General features: G+C 38.8%; 1 protein-coding gene across 6 annotated transcripts in view; it reads left to right on the top strand.

The window, feature by feature from the left end:
- The window catches only part of LOC141903736 (allatostatin-A receptor-like), a 149,060-nt gene that overhangs the window by 21,454 nt on the left and 107,572 nt on the right, over positions 1 to 20,034 (top strand). For 4 of the 6 annotated variants that reach the window (XR_012619091.1, XM_074792002.1, XM_074791997.1 and 1 more), the window contains exon 1: positions 9,473 to 9,557. The exons of 1 other annotated variant lie outside the window; for it this stretch is intronic. The gene's annotated coding sequence lies outside the window, so the exon portion shown is untranslated. Of the gene's footprint in view, positions 1 to 9,472; positions 9,558 to 11,675; positions 11,787 to 20,034 lie in introns of those variants that run through there. One more of the 6 variants, XM_074792001.1, reaches the window with a different exon arrangement.

Raw genomic sequence — 20,034 nt, 5'->3', positions numbered from 1 at the left:
ATTGTTTGATTCGCATGGCTACGCGTTATCAGTAAATAATCCCATCAAATCGGAAGTATCGTATAACGCTTCGATATGATATTACACGCCGAAACGTGATATCAATAATTTCACGAACTTTCGTAGTTTAAAATAAAATAACCGCGTGAAACAGAAAGTTGTGAACAGTGTCAAATCATGTCGAACTCCATGCTATTCTTTGACCTGCACTAGATGCAGCTCATTGTAGTTCAGTTTTGAAGGTGATTGAACCAGAATTGTAGATAGATAGGAAATGAATTTTGAGAGTTGTTTTTTTACTGAATACTAAGTTGTGAACTATCGAATTAAGCCGAACCCTATTCTGTTCCTCGACCGGCACAAGATGCATATAGCCCCTGTAGTTTACTAAAGGTGATTGAACCACAATTGTGGAGCGGTGTGGCCGAGCGTTTAGAGCGCTCGACTCTGAGAAGCCAGGTCGTGGGTTCGAACCCCGTACATTGCCGTATTGTCCTCGGGCAAGACACTTATCCTCATTGCCTCTCTCCACCCAGGAGTAAATGGGTACCTGGCCTGATAGATGACTATTGAGCGTTTGTTAGCAGGTCGGTGTTACTTCTCCCCAGGCAGAGATGACTGATACATGTTAGAGTATAAAATTGGCCGGGGTAATAATATCGAAAAATGTAAAGCGCTCTGAGCAGCCTGCCTGGATTTAGCGCTATATAAGACACATATTATTATTATCATTATTATAGATAGAAAATGAATGGTCAGAGGTTTTCATTAAATTACTGAATAAGTTGTTAAGCTGAACCCCATTCTATTCTTCGACCGGCACAAGATGCATATAGCCCGTGTAGTTCACTAAAGGCGATTGAACCAAAATGGTAGATGGATAGAAAATGTGATTTAAATGAAATGTTGGGAGGTTTTTTCTTCAAATACTCATAAAGTACTGAGTAAGTGTTTAGTCGTCGTCGAAGTCTTTTACTGGGAAAATCTCCTAATAGCAGCAATCACGATCGAGGACCGTCGAAATGTTGGAGTCGGATCAAGTTCTCTCTTGCGCAATCCAACTCCTGTTTCAATTGCCTATTCACGTCCAACACCACTTCCGGTGGATATACTCTCGATTCAAGCTGCTTTCGTCTCGGGTTCTCATCGATAGAACTCTTCAGACGTTTTTGAAATTCACGCAAATTCTATACCGTTTTCCCCCATTCTATATTATACAAATACGCGGCGATCCGATTCGACGATTTCCCATCCATCTCGCGGAGATAAAGGAACATGTCGATATCCATCTAGTATCTATGTATCCATCCGTCGGTACTTTAGGGTCAATCTCTGGATGGGATGCTTAGATGTTCGCATCAGAACAAGTAAAGAAGAGAGTGAAATGCGGACAGACAGTTCAAGGAAAAAGTGGACGATATATGAATGTCGAATTGCTTTCACATTTTTCTCAATATCGCCATTGCTATATCGGCTAACTGTCATTAAGTATCTTAAACGATAGTAGTAGTAATTCAGGGTCTATCATAAAAAGCCGAATAGAACTGTTCTAGTATAACAAGCGATCTGCTATTTTTTACATGTTTAAACTATACGGATTGCTCATCCGGATCATCCAATTTGGTCGCCCAGTAGCATTTTTTGAGACATGCTTAGATTTTAAAAAACTGTTTCAGACCCGCAAGTATCATCCAGGGAACGAGCTCCATTTATTCTTGGTATTCATTGAATTTGATCAATCAGTGATGCATCAGCAGTTGTGACAGTTAAATGAACTGCTACCTTCATTTAACTATTACATTTATTCTCCGCTGTCAATATTCATGTAAATGTAAGTTAAATGAAAAATAGATTATTGTCACTAAACAAGCAAAGGGTTTGACCGTGATTCCGCACTTCAGTACTACCTTTTACAGGCCCCGATCCGCCCTTGCATCGACTAGTAACATAAGATTGTTAGAATGAACCGGATCCGAATTTCCCAATTATGACTTCGATTTAAACATGAAAATTCTGTCAACTCGACCGCCGATCACAAAACCATATTTCCGATTTCAGAATCTAGCCCCCTGTTTCGCTCCCGGCAAGTGTGGTGGGTTAGCAAGGGACACAAAAAAATCAAACGAAATCTACCAATCATTTGAATAAAAGGGTCAATCCCTATCTTAAGAAGAAAAATCATAAGCAGTTTGCTGTAAGCATATGTCGAGATTTGCGGTAGTATACTGGCCATCAAATACTACTGAGAACGTTTAGTCGCGATTTGGAACGGTCGAGCCAGGAGAACAGGAGTCGGATCACGATCGGGTTTACACGGTCACCTCTCCTGGGCACCGTTCAGCTCGCAGTTGATAGCTCCGGCGAGGTTCATTAACCAACTGCGCGGCTTGATCCGAGCTCAACAAGTTTCGTACGATTGCCACCCGGCGGGATTCGCTGCGCCGCTCGATTCGGCTATGCTTGTTACCGTTAGTGTCATCAACCGTTATAGATACGATTATGCCCGCGTTGATTTACGAGATTTTACGCGATCTTACGAGATTTCGACGACGCTTTGATTTACGGTTTCTAATGCCCAAAATACAAATATTAGGCTGCAAGATTATCGCACGCGTGTTTAAAGCGACCCTGCGGACTCGATAATGTTTGCTAACTGTCTTTACGTAGTCCTGTCTCGTTCGCGATAAATTTACATTTGGATATTTATTGTTTTGTAAGTGAAAAGCTCACGGCTCGCCGCACAATCTTATGGGGCATTTTTGTCGATGTCGCGTTTCATAAACGAAGATGGAATGGTTAGTTAATCGCCACTGGACGTGATGCCCGTCGCGAAGACAGCGTGCTGCGACGTTTTGCATATCGTCACCTTTTTATCGGCGGATACGTAACGGCTGACGGCAGAAATCTAAGCCGGAGAAACCGGCGTTGAAAAAAAAAATGAAAACCGATTATGAATTAATGTGTATGAGACTTCAGAAGTAGGTTTTATTTGTTTGCTGCGCTGAAGACTGGAGTGACTGTGGTGATGACTAAATTAAATTCACTATTCGTCTGTCATGAAAACTAAATGAAAATTTTGTGGAAGGCACAATGTAAAAACTAGTATACGCCCAGTTGAATCGGAGATAATTTAGTTGGAAATGGTTTCGTCTCGAGAGTTTTCATTTTGTAGGCGGATCCAAAGGGACGAGGGATGTGGGTTATGGCTACGGGGCTCGACCTACAGCTCCGTGTTCGAAAATTTTCGATAGTGATATCAATCATATCAATAATGATGAAACTAACCACAATTCCACAATAAACCATTTTACAGTTGCTAGCCGCCATTTTGTTAGGGTACTTTTGTCCCGTATTGTTGGGTCATTTTTTTCTCTTTTTTAAAAACTATCCGTGATGTGTATTGTATCATATTTCATCTGTCCATGGATGGATTTTGACAACTTCAGCAACATTCAAACCGCGTGAATCTCTAGTTTTCAGTTATGTTAAAATCATTTCTCAAATTTACAACAATGCGACATGAGAGCGATATAAAAATCGGTGGTCAGTTTTTGCCGTGCGCATAGAAATCCAGGGTACTGAAATTTGAAGTTCGTTATTTTCAGAAATAATTTTCTAAAAAATCCAAACATTTCAAGCACTGTGCGCATAAACGCCCCCTTTTAGGTGAACTTTGAAATTTTAAGATATCTTGCCTAGTTTTTTTCCTATGGCTCTTTAACTGCAGCGCGTGTATTGTCATTCCGAGATTTGGCGCTGTTTTCTTTGCGTGTATTTCAGTATATGGGTGTTATTTCTTCATTTTCACTACACTTGTCTCTACGGAAAATGGTTTTAATTGTTGGTACGAGTATCAGGTTTAAATATTACGGCGTTAATACTGTATTCCGTTCTCCGGCGCTAGTTCGTAATGGCTGTAATGGTAACCGCTTTTACGGCAGGCAGAGGCTTACGTACATGCACCCAAGAAAACCCAAAATATCACTCTTTTGTTGTAAATGCAATCCACACACTTCTTGCGTTTTTGTGATGGTAGATGTCACTTTTTACTTTTTATCACCTGCGTCTGACATTCGAACTTGATACTTGATATTTCAGCACCAAAACAAGAAAACGTTTTCCTATATTTTCTTCCCAATCTAATCAATCTTGAGTGTACTTAATAGAAAGTATTCATAGAAAGTAGCTGAATATTTGCCCCACCCCATTTGTCCAGCTTTTTGACCACTTCTCCATCCATCTAATTTCAGTAGATTTTTATGTAAATTTATTGATAGACTACTGATTTAAATGGTCATCATACTCGATTTTGAGTGCTATATTTCTTTTCTTCTTCCATCTCAATATAGGCCCATATATTCTCTTCCCGCGCGCAACTTCGAATGCGTGATCAAAATGCCGCTCAGTCTCGCTGCTAAAACTGGTCAGAAAAATCCCTTAAACCCCAACATCTCTAATGTCTCCGATCTATTATATTGCATAAACGACGTGATATTTAAACCTGATACCAACAATTAAAACCATTTTCCGTAGAGACAAGTGTAGTGAAAATGAAGAAATAACTCCCATATACTGAAATACACGCAAAGAAAACAGCGCCGAATCTCGGAATGACAATACACGCGCTGCAGTTAAAGTGCCATAGGAAAAAAACTAGGCAAGATATCTTAAAATTTCAAAGTTCACCTAAAAGGGGGCGTTTATGTGCACAGTGCTTGAAATGTTTGGATTTTTTAGAAAATTATTTCTGAAAATAACGAACTTCAAATTTCTGTACCCTGGATTTCTATGCGCACGGCAAAAACTGACCACCGATTTTTATATCGCTCTCATGTCGCATTGTTGTAAATTTGAGAAATGATTTTAACATAACTGAAAACTAGAGATTCACGCGGTTTGAATGTTGCTGAAGTTGTCAAAATCCATCCATGGACAGATGAAATATGATACAATACACATCACGGATAGTTTTTAAAAAAGAGAAAAAAATGACCCAACAATACGGGACAAAAGTACCCTAACAAAATGGCGGCTAGCAACTGTAAAATGGTTTATTCAAATCTTTATCGATTGCTGTTTGGGCGTCTGCCAGAAATTAATGTAGGCGATGCACTCATTAAAAAAATTTTTCTTCAGTTTTCAGGAGAGTTCATTTTTCATTGAAATATGAACAAATTATATCTGGGAAAATACTGAACTTGACCCCCCTCTACTCAAATATCTGGATCCCCTGGTCTGGTGCTACCAAGCTAACATGCAAAGCCATCTTATTATATATTTTGATACACGTTATCGGTATATTCAACATTCATATAGTATTATACAGAATGGTTTAGAGACTGGTGATCATATCGATTTCGTTCATCGAAGTACGTAGTAGAACAAGTGGAATAGATTTCATCTCATACATTACCTGTTGTTGCGTTCAATTCCAAGAAGCCTTATCCTGGGGATTACGACTGTAATATTCATGAAAAAAGGCAATGCCGTTTCTATCGGAATAACTACTAAACATCACTATGTAATTGCACCAGTGACAACCAAAACAGAAACCGTGGTAGGTCTCCTATGTAAATTGTCATTTCTCTGTACATTACATATGAAATATGCAGTAGATGAATATATGGGCCAAAGAACATATGAAATAAAGAAGTTTCCTGTTTCTAGGCGCCATTTTGTGGCGATCCCTCGAGGTCCCGATTGTTGCGATAATTTTCACTCTTTTTTGAAACGTAAGTTTTTACTGTGAGTAGCTCTGCAGTCCCTTGCTCGATGAACTTGATTTATACACAATTTTAAAGGACATAAAATGCAGCTATTTTCCAGTGATTCTTGGGTTTTTTGAACGCAACAATTTTGAGAACAGTGACGGTGCGAATCCAAGGACTGCATATTTTGACCACGCGTAAAAAATCGCGATTTTTAATAACTTTGATATTTCTAAATATCTCTTAAAGCTATATTTCCCATTTTTACAGCGGTTAAATATCGTTATTTGCAGTTTGAGCAGTTTGAGCCTGAGCCTTGAATTTTTTTGAATTACTTTTCTGAAGACTGATCTGTGACCGCTTGAGTTTGCGCCAAAGGGGTCTCCCTTCACCGCGCACCGCCATTTCACTGAACATTGAAAAGAACATATGAAATTATGCGGTGCTGGTAAAGACCAAACTGTAAATGTTGCACCGTTCTAAATATAGGAGATTGATTAATATGATCTACAGGGACCGACTAAATGGACTGATGAGACCAGGGTGTCAGCAAACCCATGATTTAGAATTCGTGTCTAGTTCTGCACTGTATGCAAACGCTTTTGTTGACCAATAAACTATGTTATTATCATACTATATACATATCTGTAATAGAAACACAGTAGAACGTGGTGAATAATGAAAAGGCACTGGTGATAGATAAACAAATAAAAAGCAGCTCCCTATTGGTATTAGATAATTTTCACACCCGATCTCTTTTTATTCCCCTATGAAATATAGCATGTATAGCTGTGCCTTGAGGCTGAACCCCGATGGTGCTATGATCATCACCATTATCGAACGAAACAGTATAAATCAACTCCGAATGAGAATATCAATATAAACTTTAAAACTTTAGCATAGCCGGAATATTTGAAGAGATTCGCCAGTAGAAGTATCTGCCTCCATTGACATCATCGAAACACCTGCTTTTTTATTGAATCTTTTCACAACCAAATTGATAAATTGTCAATTTTCGCTTTGTGGAATACGCTGTAAACCATTGATCACACTTTTTGACCTTATAATTACACCAAATTTACGATTTCCTTGCATACAATGCCACTTTGGCGCTTTTCGAGGTTGATCTGCTGTTTGTATTATTTTTGTTTTTTTCTAATAAAGATGAATGGTTAGAAAATTATCTTTCCGGGGCCATATTTTTTTTAACTGATCCAAATCCTTTCAAATTCAGAGCTTTGATGCAAAAGAAAAATGAATATGTATTACCAAGATTCGCGTAGGTTTACTGTTATGAAAACATTCGCTTAAAGTTTCGGCCATTTGTAATCATACATGTACGACTTTTTGATTCTTCCTTGCAAATGTGTTACGCTCTAATTTTCATATGTAAAATGACCTGAGTTTATCGGAAATAAAGTAAAGTAAAGGGATTTAGGGGTTGAGTGGAATAAGTTCACTACAATAGTTAATTTTGGCCCGGCGCGTATTTCTCACTTACATATATATCATATTCCATTTTCATTCTCACAGCGTCTTTACCGCTTATATATCATAATCGAGAATTTCAGTCGATTTCCGATATTCCGTTCGCGCAAGGCTGCCGCGAAGGCCTAGTTCCATTCAGTCGTATGCAATCTATCAACTCAACCTTCTTACTCAGTTATTGCTCTACATTTTCATTCGAATTTCAAACGTTTGTTGCGCAGAACGGCTTCACTATCGATGGTAAATGACCCGTTATTCGGATAAGCCGGTACACGGTACGCTCGCGTCTGTAGAGAAGACAATTTCCATGTCCGATGAAACACACCGTGAAATAAGTTGTTTAGATATATCGTCACCGCAATATCAAATCTATTGAAAACCGCTGAAGCCTTTCCAAGTCTATTTGAAAGCGAAAGTTTCGCCCGTTCACATCGCTCGACTTGTGGGCGCATATTGACATTAACGGTTAGGAATTCGTTCTGATTCAGATTGCAGACGCCGGATATTCTTATCAACATTCATAACCGGATCCCATTTCATATCTTGAAGATGAACTTAGAAAATCATTTCAATTATCAAATAAACTTTATCGTTTTCAATTAATCCATATTTCGTTTGACAGAACTACGGGTCCGGTTCCTCCGCGAATGAAAACGCCGTGGGCTGATAAAAGATGAGGTTGAATTAGTTTTTTAACTAACTATCAACCTTATTTATTATCAGTCCACGATATTCCATGGAAAACGCGACCTTTTATGCCGCGTTCATCTATTATCTGTTATGAATTTGCTATCTTATTCACTGCCAAACGGCTTGAGTTCTCAATTCATTTATACTTCTACCTACTGCGTTTCTTGCATGTGGTTACTTTCCATCAATGAAATGAGAATGACGCGAAACTTATTCCTAGAATTTCGTAATTTTTAACATTTTGAATTTTCAACTGGATATCCATACCCACATTTCAAGTCATATCTATTAGCTTTTAGCTATGGCTGTAGTTGGAGACTGATGTTGTGGATATATAGATAACGTTAGTAATTGGTTAAATAAATTGATTTTGATTAGCTGCGAATGCACTCGACCAGGTTTCGTCGTGGTTGCGAATAAACAGCCGACGCCGGGACCTGTTGTGCAATGCACGTGATTAATAGCGAAACGCTGGGAAACCAATCAGAGTTTCTGTCAACATTCTAACCGTCTGAGCATACCTGGTTTCTTTCATCTCATATTCAGAAGGCAATAATACGTCCACGCAGTGTGATGCATAGCCCAATCAACACCCCGACCTAGAAATATCTGAAATATCTAAATGAATATACATGTAATGCGGCAAGTGGCCAATAATCGATTGCTACTGGTCAAAGGTTAAAATGATTAGGTTAATACCCAGTTGAATTATCATTTATCATAGAAATGAAAAGGCGAATGGCGCGATGGCGTAACCTCCATATATCAACTTCAACTTACTGTGTAACCCTTAAACCAATTCTAGTTTAATCTAAAAAATAGGTATATATATATATATATATATATATATATATATATATATATATATATATATATATATATATATATATATATATATATATATATATATATATATATATATATATATATATATATATATATATATATATATATATATATATATATATATATATATATATATATATATATATCTTGCAGGCTACGGCTGGTTAAATCTCCGGTTTTATTTTACGTTCTTCACGGGGACCGAACTGAAATCAAATCGGGAATAACGTGACTCATACATCTACGGAAATCTTTAGCAAAAGTCGACGGGATTTAAAAGCAGTGTCGACGAGAAACCCGGGTATACGTATAAACGCAATAAATCACTATAGTCGCTACAGTATGAAGTATTTAAGTCGTTTTACATTAAAAAAGTACCGAATATCGTGGCTTTTATCCAGAAACAAGTGCAAAAGGTGGAATATCATCTAAAATCGATTCGTCGAATTAAACGGCGTTACACTCGAAATCGACGCGATTACGGGTTCATATTAGTTAAGCATATCCCGGCGTACGTACGTGAAGCCGTATTATATTCGAAAAAATTTCGACAAAAAGCGAAACCGGCGGCGACGGCGTGCGGCTTCTGATGAAAGTTCTAGCGACGCGTTTTTACGTGTATCACGTGATCTAGCGAGGTTTACGCGCGGGTCTGGCGGCGCGCTGCGGAGTGAGCGTGTCTAACTGCGCGCGCTGCGGCTACGACACATCGCGCGCTTCACATTCGTCCGTCTGTGTACTAGCCGTCGGATTATGATAACAAACGGCACCGCCGTCGCTATCTGCGTTGTCGGATTTAGAAAAAAAACCTACCGAAATCAACAGGTGAGTGAGTGAGATCGCACAGTTCGACGCGTTATTTTTCGAAAGCTCGTTCGGCTTTCTTAGTTTGCGTAATGAAGTATATTTAATCGAAAATGATTTTTTGAAAGAATAAAATATCATTTCAAACTACGTATATACGAGGCAAAGAGCTAGTCAAATTTCAAGTTTTTAGAATTAACAACACAAATCGATGTTCGGGTCGACTAGAACATGAAAAGTATATATTTCCACGGAAAGATATGAATTTTGGACCGAATATTCGCCCAGAGGGATATCATGTATCAATAATTTTAAAGGATATAGATATTATCCATTTTATCCAATTACGTAACTGAGTGAAACTTTCCGGCTGATTCTAGATGAGTTAATAGTAATAGTTACGCTTCTTGAAATGCAGCTCAAATTGACTTCTTTCGCATGTTTATCAGTTGATTTCACGTTTATGTGTTGGTGGATGGAAAATACCTATAAAAGCTATCATATGAATTAATTATATTCAGTTTGTAGGATTAATTTCGCGTTATAGCTTTTTTCAAAGAAGTGCGCGTAGTAAGCAACGAAATTAAAATTCTCTGCCGAACCTCCATACGTAAACCTCTATCTTTTACCGACCGCTGGCTCCATCGGGGTTGGAGATTAAATAATTTGAAACTACGGCGGGATTAAGCGGAATTACAGTTCGATATATATTTAGGGTGTTCGTAGTGCATCGGGTTAAACAATGAAAAATCCTGCATCATCCTAAAATCAATTTAATCCTTATGAAAACAGCCATCGGTAACATCGAATAGCTACAATCGATTAAGCGTTAACATTTCACCTTGCAAGAGCCTTCGTTGTTTGAGGTTTTTAAACATGGAAAAATCAGTAGAAATAGGTGAAAATGGAAGGCAGCTATTGAGTTGTGAAATGCTGATCATAGTGTTTGAATACCACCGTAACGATTTCATGAAAACATAGTTATGAGAAACGTCTTATCGAATGATCTATATTGTGGAATTTCATGAGCACTTAGATTCCGAGTCAAAACCTCTCCGCTTTTATGAACTGGAGAAGAGTAACATGACAAGTTACATGCTACAAAAGAAAGCGCGATACAAAAATGATTGATGACTTGGCTTTACCTCGCGTAGACATACTTATTGTTTTTCCCGGTCCGATGCTTTTTCATCGAGTCTTATATACCTATTATGAAATGTCAACAGGGTCAATGCCGCTTTCTTTAAGAAGCTACGCGACGGTCACAGCGAGCGACACATTCCCTTCTGGGACCGGTGTTAAAGACTGTTCCTATCTTTAACCAAGGGGTTGACTGAATTAGAAACGGAATGAGCTAACTCCTAGGATAAAGATGATACTAGTCTATAAAACCGGCCCCCGATGTCTAGCGGGCTACACTGACATTACAATAAACGAACCTTTCGTTTTCGAGGCCATGACTTGACGGCGAAAACAATTTCAGTACTCATATAAACCGCGACGTTTTTCCGAGTCAACATGGAACAAATGATCGGCTATTCTATTATGATAGTTTATCAGCGTACTGGTGCAATAATTAATATCTAGGCACACGTGCCTTTGTATTTATTCACTGGAGGCGTTGTTCATATTTACTAATTCTACCCGCAGTGATTTATGATTTGTTTAAGAAGAAATAAAACAATCGGTAATGTAGTTGATTACCGGCGCTAAAGGGTAAACGCGCGGCTCGGATCGGTTCTCAATTTTTATTAACCGATAATAATTGATAAATTCGTGGCCAGCAAGTCACGTACGCAACCGAAACGCAAATTAGAAATCATCGTAAGAAGTATAACTGTATTGATAATGCTATTGATTCCTTCTAAAATTACTATATTTCTAAAACTGTTGATATTAAAGCTATATACATATACCACTAGCATTTTAGCATTTTATCGTGATTCTAAGTCATGGGTTTCTGTCACATGATGAAATTAACGACGAAAGTCCGTTTCTCCTGGTTCGAACTTTGGATTCAGCTATATCTACATCGGAAACATTCCTTTGATTTATGTAGGCTCGAAATATTTGTGCACCGCATTGCGAATCAATTTCTAAAACCCCATTCAAAATTATGACTGAGGTTTCAAATTTCGGAAGATGATCATCCAGATTGGGTTGCAAAAACATACTCTGAGCTGACCAGTCCTTCGATTGAGAAGATTCGAAAAATTCTTAAATCAATTCGATTTCATAATTTAGTTTATGGTAAATCTTCATTTCTTTAATCAATCTAAAAGGTGTATTTCAGAATACTGTGCTTATTAAACAATTGAACAATCATTGTGACAATCACTTATTTCTTTAAAATGGATTTGCAACAAGGCTTTATTGGATAATTCGTAGAATTGCTGCTAATCTACGCTTCTCGTGGGAAATTTCTTAAAATACGGTAAGGAATATATGTTTTGTGTAGAGAACAGCGGTTTTGTTGTGTGGTATCGAAGAGAATCATATTCATTACCAGTAAGTTATACGTAGAGATGTCATTACATCCATCTATTCCAAATAGGCGCGTTTTGTATACGTTTGAATATGAAATACCGATATGACATAAATACATATGCAAACAGATGGAAAATCGGGCAAAAGTCAATACGTAAATGTTTTTCAATGACTTCGAAACATGGCTTAAAAATAACAGTTTACAGTCTCGGATATCTTAAAGCTATTCATAACATTAAGCAGACGGTTCAAGTAGAACCGACGGGTTAATATTGAATATTATGCGCACATTGCGTTTCCTTTCAATTTGATAGAAGCTCGGGCTAGCGTTTTATATGCGGGTGTATCTACTTCAGGGAGGATATAGAATATGACAGTTATCGTCCCCCCATTGCTCCGCGATCGTATCCTGTCCGTCCGTTTGGAAGTTCCACCTCTCAGTATGGGCCACCTTCGGTTATCGGAGTTAGTCGACTATAGTCGAAGAAAATGAAACCGAATGTCCGTTAGTCGGAACTATAGTCCGGAAATGGTCGACCACGCAATTGAGCACGGTCGCTACATTTTGGACCTAGGTTCAAGATGGCCGACACTGTGAAATACGTTACGACCGAACTATAGTGTGTTCGGTTATTAGTTCCGACCACTAGTCGACTAGCTACGAAAACCGAAACCGAAGTAGGCCATGACTGACTGGTGGCCATATTCGTAATTCGAGATAGCTATTGCCGGCATCAATATGCCTCGTGCGCAAGATACCGGCTGAGGCAGTGAATGTGGAATCGTTTTTATGATGTCTTTATATTGTCAAACTATGCAAGGAAACAACCCTTCTGATTTTATTGGAGGTTCCATCTGTATTGTATTTGTATTTTATTTGCAATCTCGTAAAGAACATTGTAACAAATGTAGTAACACATGTGAGCAAAGATAAGAATGGGTTTGCCAGGAACCGGAAGAATCCAGAGAATAACGAGTCGGGTCCCTGTCAATGAAAAATAAAGGAAAGCTGTATTTTGGCGAAATTATGAAGCCATACATTGACGAAAAATTCACGATGGCTGACTTGTGGCTATCTTTGTTTTTTAAATGACTATTAACGCACACATCCTTGTTTACGGGTAACGGACTGAACCAGCGGATGGAATTAGAGTAGATTCAGCCTTTCAATGGCTGACTGGAGTCCATTTTTCTTCACAGTAGGAGCTATCCTGAAAACGTTATTTCTTATTTCACTTCGTTTCATTTCCTGCATTTCTTTTTTTTTGACGCCTTTAAAACCGTTACAACAATGTTTATATACATTTATAACTAGTATGCGTTATATAAGGGGTTCTATGTGAGTTGATGCGCATTACGTCGTCAATGTTGGCGATTAAAAAGATGCAATATGATTTTTAGCGTTTATTCTTATTTTATTTTTGATGAAACATAATAATTATCGTATGAGAGCGGATGTGCAATACGTCATCAATACATCGGGGATGGACTGGTCACCGGTCAATTCAATTCAATTTATCGATATACTCAAATCCAAAATAGCGCCATTATTCCTAAATAATATATGATTTGTAAATCTGTCAATAAACTTTCAAATTAGTTTTCTTGTTTTTGTACTTATGCCACACAGAAAACCGGGCGTATTTCTTTTTTTTATTAGCTATAGGCAAATAGTCAGTCGCTAACATTTAATCTATAACATCGCACCTGGCCATCTGTGTTTTAACTGCAGTTTAAGCAACGTTAACGGTTTTCGATTCTTCCCAGGTGCTCGTTCGTTCCTAGTCGGAATACAGATATTTTGAGAAGTTTTGATGACGCTTTGATGGATTTTTATCCATGTGTCGGCCCGATCAGAATCAAGATGGCCGACTGGCAGTTATCACTGCCCGCCGAGATTAGCAATCGGAAAATGATCATCCAGATTGAGCAATGTGACCTTTTATGAGCCAAAAGGTCATTTTGGTATGCATCCTGGGGCTTACGTTATGGTTTGCCATCTATCATTGGAATTTCGGATGGGTTAGGCCAACATCGAGATTGGATCTGTAACTTTGTTACGCATATAGGACAAAGCAGTATAACCACTGGCCAAGTGGACTAGTTCTATTGGTCTACTGGCTAGCACGCTTGCTCTCTACCCAGGTTCGATCTCCGGTGAGTGCGCGTAATTTCACTGTCACTTCTCTTAATCGTTACATTGGTGGAGAATCGTTACATTGGTGGAGAATCGAATTGATCTCGGTAAGGGCTGGGAACATCGCCAATGATGATAACAGATGAAACGTTTGATGTAATACATCTTTATGTTATACAAACGCGTTCTGGTGTGGCATTTACTATATGCCACATCAGAACGTGTTGATTTATCACCTAAATTCCCGTGTCCTATAGTTCGGTATGCCATTCACCATTAACCTTTCACGTATTACCCCATTTCCGCTGTCGACGACAATTTGAAAATCGTGTAAATAGACAATAATTTGAACTATATGGCTTAATGCCAATCGTTTTAGGTATATTTCATCGATTTAGTTTTGTAGTCAAGGTCACGTGGAAGGGATATGTATTAATCGTCGTCGACTAATCGCGATATTAAAGTTTGAAGTACTATAATGCATCTAGGTGTCGGGAATTCTATTTCAATGACATATCCGGCATTTTTTCTCTTCAAACACTGGTGCATTCATCGTTCTGTTCTGCGTAGTTTATTAAGTCACATATCAACGGCGCTGTTGATATCAAATGCGTTTATTATCGCGACAACCTGAGTGGAGTTTAGCGCCCGACTACTGCGCCGTTGTAAAGTCACGTTATTTCCGCGTTTCCCGGAAGTAACCGAGCTGTTACCGAACGAATTCCGGCGCAGGTTCAGTCCTGGTCACGTGATTATCGTTCGCGGAGCACGGACGTGTAAATCTACCGGAAACGCGCCGCACTGCAACCCACAATACTTCTGCCGATCGCCGGCAATGAATGAAATTTCCATAATACGTATTTAATGAGTCCAATTTCCAGAACGACTCCGCAACTCTAGCTGGCGCATTGCGTGTCTATAAATTGCTCCCCCCGAAATCGTCTGCGATACGTATTGATAAACGTGAACTATTTCAAACCCGTAGAATTAGCAGGGATAAACCGTTACTACTCCGTTCATCATATATCCACCTCAAAGATCCTGGGCCCAGTTCCACAGTTGTGAGTTTGAGTTAACTCTGAGTTAAAGTTAGTACATTTTCAAACTCTAGAGTCAAATTTAACTCAGAACTGTGGAACTGGATCCTGGGTACCTTCAGTTAGATATACTGATCGTAGTATTCACGTTGCCCGTCGTTTCCTGTACCAATTCAACTCTGTATCGATCTTTATGTTATAAATTACGTATCAGATTTCCAAAAACGTCACAGATTTTAGAATAAGAAAATAAAACGTAGGCCTACAAACACACTTAATTCATATTTACTTGAAATTTTACTTGAAAATAAATCATATCATATCATATAGAATGAAATTGTAAGAAGCAGTCAAAATATATCGAAAAAATCAAATAAAATAAAACAGGTTATTTCAAATGATATGATATAATTTACTTTCATATGAAATTTTCATTGCATTGATGAATAAATGAATGCATTAAAAATGTAATAATATTAGATGACGGACTGTTTTGAAGCAACAGTTTGTACAAATGACCTAGATGAATATCTCTATCCTTATCCATGGAAGCGTTAAAGTCGCGAACCAATCAACCCACTTCAGTATCGTTTTGATTATACGACGTAATAAACCTAAACAGATGGTCATCACACGATACACTCCGTAATATAGTTAAGGTAGAGATATGAGATAAAAAGGAATGTCTTGTTTTCTGGAGTTTGGATCCCCGTATATATCACGAAGGGATAATATTTTGTGATTAGAAGATGATTTGACTCACTCAGCTTAACAGGCTAGGAGATATTACACGGCATTGAGACGCTAAGTTAACCTGAACTTTTACCCGCGATTTACCTAAACCTCCGACAGTTTGAAAATAGTTTGCGAATTTTGGCGTGATGGCCCAGCTGGTTTCCTTTCACACGCATTCGTAATTTCGATCTAATAGCGCGCTGATTAGAAAGTCTGCTAGCTGTCTGAACCTGCTGACACGAACTAAACCGCGTGGTCAGGGGAGGTAATAAAGTCTAGAATTACCGACGGATTTCATGCCGAGTGTAGCAGCTTACCATGATCCGGGTGTAAACTTGCATCCGTCAGGGCACCATGTAGACGAATGTATAGATCAGCCGTGACCGTTCTCATCAGACGTTCACGTCGTGCTCTATTTCACCAAACTCTCATCGTGAACGCTGGATGAAAATATACCAAAATAACGGGGAACCCACAACACCAGCCATCCCACCAGATGGCGTTACGAACACTAGGTCTTACGTTGTCAAACTAAATTAGTACATTTCCAATGAACTTTTAACTAAATTCTAAACTCCCGAATCCATATATTGTCAGAAGACCAACCAGATATACAATAAATTCATTTTTTCTACTCAGATATCAGTATGATTTTCTGAGCTCTGAGTAAGAATAAAACTACATATCTGGATAGGCCGCTAAACGGGCAAAATAGTTCTCGACCAATATAATATATTGTGTTTACAAATCTTCTAATCCACAGCTGTATTTGTAAGTAGCGTCGTATGACAACAGTACAAGTATGTAGTGCTTAACTCTCCCTTGACAGTTTTTAACATCCGTGAATGTGAATTACGGTTACCCGTAACATTCCACTCACTTAAGCCATACATAAATCCATATACGGTTGAAAATACGTGTACTTCCTCAGAGCCATGAACTACCCCGAATTGTCAGAAACACTTTGAAAACAATGCACTGCCCAGACAGTTGTCATTGTAATCATTCCTGTTTTTACGGGCAAGTCTGCCCAATCGCCAAAATAGTTCAGTATCAGTGACGTTCCCAGTATTGTTAGTGGCTGTGACCATCCTCCCTCGGCAGGGATTCGAACCTGATGGCATTGCTACACTCAGAGCCACGGTACGAACCCTTGCCTCAGTAGACCTGGTGCCCAGGTACATGCGCAGCTCTGCCGTGCGAAAACTTGCGGCACCAATCAGATTGCTCGTTGTATAATCGTTGAGGTATAGATTTCACGGAAGAACTTTAAATGGGAAAACCCGGGCTAAAATAAAACGGGATTTCTGATTGGCTTATAATGACACCATCTTAGCTGCGCGTGTAGCTGCGCACTCGGTCTAGTGTGGCAGGTTACGTATCGTGGCAATCTCGACGCCATCAGGTTCGAATCCCTGGCGGGGAGGATGGGTTGTGACAAGATAATGAGTGAAGGTCACGAAGCTACGGCGTTCGAGACGGGCTCGAATTCAATTTTCAAGACAGCATTCTTTGATTGCAACTCGCGATCGTTTAACTAATTGTTCGTCATGTAAGATGGTGATTCGATGACCGTCTGGGAAGCAAATCCTATCATCAGTCGCCGATAGAAAAATCTTCTCGAAATTCGACTATTAGATTCGACAATAAATCGACGTTCATCGAATAAGGAACTTCGTCTATTAATCAAGTACTCGTTCACGACGACGTGTGCCAAGTGAAGCCGTACTTCTTATATCTGCTATATATGTAGCTAAGCGCAGCAAAATAGAAATCACTTGAAATACATATATTTCCATTGTCTAGAAAGTGGACTGGAACGAACAGAGGATGTGATGGAATGTTGTCTCCGGTTGAGGCGGTCGCATAAATTTTTCGATAATAGATCCACCGCGCTGAAATTCCAAGATCGAGGCTTTTCAAAAATAACCATTCCTCGCTGAATACACGCCTGCTTTTATTTGAAACAGGTTGTAAACCTGGTATTTCCGATGCATTAAAAACTATTTTCAGCGCATATCATCAACGGGTATGCAAATAGAGAATATGTAAGGGATTCCTTATATCATAATACCTGTCACTGTGGTGACGTTTTTTTTAGGGTTCAGCTGTCATCGAAAAACGATTCTCCTTATCTAACTACATGTACACGTCTGAATAAATGCTGTTGTTTGTCTTTTGTTTTCATCATCGATTGTCATTAAAATATTACACGTTATTTCACGAATAGAGACGAATTTCGAATATGAAATCGATAATATGTCTGATTGAATTAGAAATAGAATAGTTCCGAATAACGAAAAGCTTGAACATTAAGTATATCCCCCTGGTACTTTGAAATACTAAGTCGACAATTGTCGAGAAACGGTTATTAATTCTAGACGAAAATTAGCTAACCTAATGATGCATTTGTATTAGAAACAAGACCCTTTTGTACAGAACATCCCCATACCGTAATAGTCTAAGCATGGACGTATAAACTAGATCTAGTTTATACGTCCATGGTCTAAGTAACACATGAGTCCACTAAATTGCTGTCAAGAATAGACGATTCTTTTTTGTCTGAGACGGGCTTAACCTTCATAGTTTTCCTGCGTAGAATCAAAATGCCCCGGTCCTTATCCCACTCGTGGAAACCACACACCCTGCATGTGACATATTTAAACTTTAGATAGATGAGATACGGAGAGGATTCTTCACCTACTTCTGATACCAAAGACAAAACTGCCTAGTAGACAGCCGTTTAAGGTACTAATTTACTTTCGATCAAAAAGGTTACAACATGGGGCGAATGCGCGTTACGCCGAGTGGTAGCTAAACTGCATCGATCCCATAATTTTCATATATTTCATATGCCATATGAATAACGATAGAACCGCAATACTGTATCGATAAAAGTACTTATTGGTTTTTAGATTTTCTATTTTCGTTTGATGTACATTTTTTCCTATTGTAATGACTACTTACAGCATTTTCAATTGCTCCCACCGGGGAATACGCAAGTGGCAGGTGAACCTAGCCGAATAATCATTTTTTTCACGCATCGACGTTTAATTGAAAACCTGCAACACATTTCTTTCAATAAATCATCTGTCGCTCAGGCATTGATCGGTTCAGCAAAAGTCAAACATTCTTTTATAATCAACTTATTAAATAACGGTATGAATATTCATATAAGTCAATTCGCTTTCTCGTCCACTGACGTTTTGGATGAAGATTAAAAAACAAACCCTTTTTGCAACCATAGATGCTTATAATGCTCTGATTCGACGGATTATTTGCATCGTGAGAAACCTTTTGGGTTGCGTACACTTTCTCTTAGTTCAATCCCCTTTCTTGTCCGTTCCATTATCATCGAATCTATGTATACCGTATTCTCACCTCTGGTCTTTTTTGAAATATTCACGAGGGTGGACCCCATGATTTTCTGAAGTGCCGGTCACTCCATTGGTCATGTTGCATGATATCACCACTTTGACTGACGGGTGGCCTATAAAACCATTTACTTTACTACTTTTCGAGATACGACCTTTAGGCGTTCGTATACGTTGTATCACATCTTCATTAAGACAAATCATATTTTTGGGAAACAAGTTTGTAGTTTATCTATATGAATGTGAAAAAAGCATGCATTCAGTCACTGATTAGCGCGGAAGATCTAAACGATTTGAATCAAATTCGAATCACGATCATTTCCTAACTCTCGTACAACTTTTTTCGCAGCTCGCGGGTTGAGCAGTTCATAAAATCTGTATCGCTCACGAGCCGGGGAAAAAACATCTGCGATATGGCGCGAGATATTCGCTCGATTGATCCGGGCAACTTATAATAATTGCTGGGTTGTGACGGAAAGTCCGGCTATATAGTATCCAGTAGGCTTATTGTGACGTTATTCACGACAGGCGTGCTGAGTTACTGCCTCCGTGGTGTGCATGATTGCGCCGTAACAGGCAATTTCTTCGGCCACGACGTCGTGAACAGCTTAAATGAAGGCATGGTGCGAAATGAAAAAAAGAGAGAGCTACTACTTGACGTCTGTTGACCAGGGGCCGATATCATAGATCGCGTATTCATTTATGATAATGTATTATAAATAGGTGAA

This window comes from Tubulanus polymorphus, chromosome 4 (assembly GCF_964204645.1).
Source record: "Tubulanus polymorphus chromosome 4, tnTubPoly1.2, whole genome shotgun sequence".
In the NCBI taxonomy this organism is placed as follows: Eukaryota; Metazoa; Nemertea; class Palaeonemertea; order Tubulaniformes; family Tubulanidae; genus Tubulanus; species Tubulanus polymorphus.
This window is presented reverse-complemented; position numbering and strand designations above follow the sequence as displayed.